General features: G+C 41.7%; 1 pseudogene; it reads left to right on the top strand.

Annotated features, from left to right (window-relative positions):
- The first annotated feature begins 764 nt into the window (after positions 1-764).
- LOC139177698 (olfactory receptor 4C13-like) lies at positions 765-1,684 on the top strand (annotated as a pseudogene).
- Positions 1,685-5,194: the final 3,510 nt, after the last annotated feature.

Raw genomic sequence — 5,194 nt, 5'->3', positions numbered from 1 at the left:
GGAGTGGGAACATTCCTCTCATGGATGGGTGCCATGTTGCTGTTTGGTAATGTTTCAATTATTAAGGACATAAACAGGAATACTGTTCTTGATTTTGTAGGAGCAAACATACATTCACATACACAGTAAGGCTCCAGTTATTTGTCGAATGAGTGTTTGTAATTGGTACTCATTGTATGTCATAGATTTTATATGTGTTTGTATTATTTGTATATAGATATGGGTGCATACCTATATACATTGTCTGTCTTTCCACCTTACCTAGAGGACTATTTCTTTCTGTTCTCCCTGTTTAGAGCTGAGGGTTAACATGTAAAACCTCATGGAAGAGGCAGTAGCACTTATCTCTGTGGGGCAAATCTCAGCTTGCAAGATACATCTGATTATGCTGATTTGTGACCAAGGACACAGAGGAGGGCTCAGCCCGGTGCACTGACATGACTCAGCAGACGCAGAAGGAATTGGAACTAAGAGGAGAATCCAGATTCCATGTAGATAGTAGGGTGTTTTCTCAGTAAATTGTACATCATGTGTTGCCCTATAGATGTTTTGCAGATGACAGGTGTCTGTAGAAACGCAAAACACGAGGAAAGTAATAAACATGTGAAACATGTACTGGGGCAAAATTGTCAAGGACATGTTCCACAGCTCTACTGATTGCTCTAGCCTTCTTCTAAGAAATTCTACCATGCTTTCATGATGAAGCTGTATTACTGATTCTTCTTTTTAGGTAATTCAAGCCACGGGACTGTCTTTGTTCCTAAATGAATCTCACGCCTTCTTACAATGTGACTGAATTTGTTCTCTTGGGATTCACACAGAATCCACATTTACAGAAAATACTCTTAATTGTCGTTTTGTTTATTTTCCTATTTACCATGCTGACCAGCCTGCTCATTACCCTTACCATTTCCCTAAGCCCTACACTCTTAGCTCTCATGTACTTCTTTCTCACTCACTTGTCCTTCTTAGATGCCTCCTTCACCTCTGTCACCATCCCCAAAATGGTCATCGACCCACTGTACCAGAAGAGAACTATCTTCTGGGGTGGCTGCCTGACTCAGCTTTTTGTGGAACACCTCCTAGGAGGACCATAGATTACTGTCCTCACTGTCATGGCCTTTGACCGCTATGCGGCCATCTGGAAGCCTCTACACTTCACGACCATCATGTGACAGGGGCTCTGCCAGCTCCTGGTGGTGGTGGCCTGTATCGGCGGGATCCTACAAACCACTGTGCAGATTCTTTTCATGATCAACTTGACCTTTTGTGGACCCAAAGTCACTGACCACTTCATGTGTGATTTCTTCTCACTGTTGAAACTTGCCTGCAGTGACACCTACAAGCTCAGTATAGTGGTGGCAGCCAACCCTGGGGCCATGTGCTTGCTCATTTTTGCATGCTCCTCATTTCCTACGTCATCCTGAGCTCCCTGAAAACTCACGTCTCTGAGGGACGATGCAAACAGCTCTCTACATGTGCCTCCCACTTTACAGTGGTGGTGCTCCTTTTCGTCCCTTGTATATTCACCCATATGCATCCTGTGGCCACTTACCCTGCTGACAAGTGGGTGACTGTGTTCTTTTCAGTCTTCACTCCCATGTTAAATCCTATCATTTACACAGTGAGAAACACAGAGGTGAAAAATTCCATGAGAATTTTGTTGAAAAGGACAGTAATTTAGGCTGTCCATGGTACAAAGGAAGTAATTGTTTATATATAGAGAGAAGATCAGGGGCGTCCCAGGTGACTCAGTGATAAAATAATTTCCTGCCAATGCAGGAGACTCAAGAGATGTGGGTTCAATCCTTGGGTCAGGAAAATTCCTTGGAGTAGGAAAGGGGAAACCCCCTCCAGTATTCTTGCATGGAAAATTTCAGGGACAGAGGAACCTGGGAGGTGACAGTCTACGCTGATGCAAAGAGGCAGATTTACTCCCCATAGAGAGGATTATGTGTGTGTGGAGGGGGATGCTCAGTCATGTGCAATTCTGCGTGACCCCATGGACTGTAGCCCATCAGGATCCCCATCCATGGAACTTGCCAGGCAAGAATACTGGAAGGGATTGCCATTTCCTACTTCAGGGGACCTTCCCAACCAAGGAATGGAACCCACATCTCTTGAGTTTCCTACATTGGCAGGTGAGTTCTTTACAACCTGGGCCACCAGGGAAGTGCCTCTTGCAAATTCTGAAAGAAAATTAAGAAATTTTGCAGACCACTGATAGAAAAAAGTAGACCCAGGAACTAACATTTGTTGACCAATTTATGTTTGTTAAACAATCTTTATGCATTTTAATAACTTTTAACATACTTTCCAGAGACTTCAGTGTTCAGGTTTGTAGCTTCAGATTAGGTAATGGAAAGGACAGCTATAAATCCATAAGTTGATGATTGTAGAGTAAGATTTTGTCCAGAGTCTTACTACTAATTTACCAAATGCCTCATATATGTTGCTTGAATGAAATCAGCTTTCCATAGGACATTGATCTCAGAACATCTTCCATTTTTTTTGTTTGGCCTGTGTTATAGCAAACAAGGAATATAAATTCTTAGGTAAACACATGTGGAAGGGACAGTTGAGTGAAGGAATAACAGTTCAATATTTTTTTTTTTGTACTATGAATTTATCAAAAGCAAAAAGAGAAGAGACCAATTCACAATCTATCTATATTTTCTTAACACAAAAATATAAGCAGAAATTTTGAAATTACTCAACTTTTTATGTTTTAAATAAGTTTATGGCTCATGGTTTTTCTTGAGTGTAAAAAACTGTTTTTCTTTTTTTACCAATATTTGAGGAACCATTTGAAACAGAGGTAAATGTGCTTTACAAATCTCAACAAAAAGCTTATAGTTAGGTTCCAAAGCTATTGTTCTGTAGTTCTCTTACATATATTTACATTAAATGAAGCCCTTACTATGTATCAGGCACATCTACTTCAGTTGATTTATCCAGGTACTAAACTGGTGGTTCCATTATAATTATTTCTATCTTACAGAGAAGAAAGTTGAAATCAAGAGTTTTACTAACTGACTTGCTTCACATCATATATTGTTGTTCAATCACTCAGTTGTGTCCAACTCTTTGCAACCTATGGATGGAAGCACACCAGACTTCCCTGTCCTTCACCATCTCCTAGAGATTCCTAAACTCATGTCTGCTGAGTCAGTGATGCCATCTAACCATTCCATCCTCTGTTGTTCCCTTCTCCTGCCTTCAATCTTTCCCAGCATCAGAATCTTTTCTGAGTTGGCTCTTCACATAAGGTGGCCAAGGTATTTTAGCTTCATCTTCAGCATCAGTCCTTCCAATGAGTATTCAGGATTGATCTCCTTTAGGATGGACTGGTTTGATCTTGCAGCCCAAAGGACTCTCAAGAGTCTTTTCAACACCACAGTTTAAAAGCATCAATTCTTTGGCACTCAAGCTTCTTTATGGTCCAACTCTCACATCCACACATGACTATTGGAAAAACTACATCTTTGATTATACAGAGTTTTGTTGGCAAAATAATGTCTCTGCTTTTTAGGTTTGTCATAGCTTTTCGTCCAAGGAGCAAACAAGAATCACATCATATGTGATTCCCCCATAAATTGTGTTCGAAACTATTATACTGGAATGCAGCTCCCTTTTAAAAATTTCAACTACTAACTTCCAATCCAGGTCTTTAGAACTCAGGTTTACTTTCTTACAAATTTTCTGTGATAGGTTTAGGTGTATAAATAACAAAATTGCAGTCTAAATGATTGAATTTGTCCTTCAAGAAGATGCTGTCAAATTTGTTGTAGCTTTGTGCCAGGGTCCAGTCCCGGCTGATCCAGGATATTCGAAGTGGGGATGGTGTTGGCGACCTATTTATTTAAATATTTTATCAAAGATATAAAGAGTAATAGGATGAGGATAGCTCAGTAGGAAATTCAGTGGAGAAAAGAGGCTGAGTAGCTTGGTTTATGCGGCAGACCAATAAAACTTCAAGACAAGAAGTTTGCACCACTTATGTAGGCCGCAGGCGTCCTTCTGTTCTCCTGAAGGAGAGGAGACACTGAGGCCTCCCCAGTCGGATCTTAGAAGCCCAGGCATAATTAGCAAGCATGGCGGGTTCCACGCTCCAGATGGAGACTCAGCCAGAATTTGAGAGAGAGAGCGACATGGGGAGACCAAGTTTCGGTGAACAAGGCCCGCACTTTATTTTCCAAAGTAGTTTTTATACCTTAAGTTGTGCATAGAGGATAATGGGGGAAGGGGCGGGGTCATGCAAGGACAGCAGTTCCTGGTCCTAATCGAAGCCAGGCTTTCAAACTTATCATATGCAAAAGTTCAGGTGAATTACATCATCTTCTGGCCAGGAGGCCTGTTAACATTTTAAGAAACTTATCTTTCTCTAAAGGTGATTATTCCAAAGTCAGGCACCAGCCTCCAAAAAAGCATTGGACAAACCTTCATTCCTATAGGGCAAAGGTGAGGTGGGCTCAATCAAGAAAAGAATTAACTCAAGGGTCCAAGGTTACAAACATTGAGGCTACTACTTATATTTCTATACACCCATTATATCAATCAATACACTGCCAAGGACACAGTAGGTAAGGAGTATGGAGACTTAGCAGCAAACATTGGCCCAATAAGTGAAAAACCCTTCACCAATACAATTTCTAATCAATCTTTTAACTACTCAAAGGAATCTGTGTTTAGACAGTTTAGAACATCTCCTGCCTCTCACAGTTGGGAGGCTCTGAACAATCACATGTGGCCGGAAAAACCTATTCAGGCAGGCTAGAGGATTTCCAAAGGAGTTTGTAGGTTAAACACTGTCACACCCAGGAATTATTAACTGGAGCTGTAAGCTAACTCTTTTTTCAGAGAGAGGTAGTGGGGGACAGCCCCCTGTAAAGTCAGAGGTGTAGGTGAAAGCACAAAGCAGAAAGTAGGCAGACTCTGGTTTTGGGGGTAGATGCTCGAGAATTTCCAGGGGGACTCCTGAGGCTTGATCCCGTCTTTGCGTATGCCGAGCCTCCTTCCTCATGACCTTTGTCATGGGTGGAGCTCCTCACGCTGGCTCCCGGCAGTGATAGAATTCCAGTTGAACTATTCCAGATCCTGAAAGATGATGCTGTGGAAAGTACTGCACTCCATATGCAATATGCACTCAATATACAATATGCCGGCTCCCGGCAGCTTTGTCTCTCATAGAGCA

The sequence above is a fragment of the Bos indicus genome, chromosome 19, assembly GCF_029378745.1.
Source record: "Bos indicus isolate NIAB-ARS_2022 breed Sahiwal x Tharparkar chromosome 19, NIAB-ARS_B.indTharparkar_mat_pri_1.0, whole genome shotgun sequence".
NCBI lineage: Eukaryota > Metazoa > Chordata > Mammalia > Artiodactyla > Bovidae > Bos > Bos indicus.
This window is presented reverse-complemented; position numbering and strand designations above follow the sequence as displayed.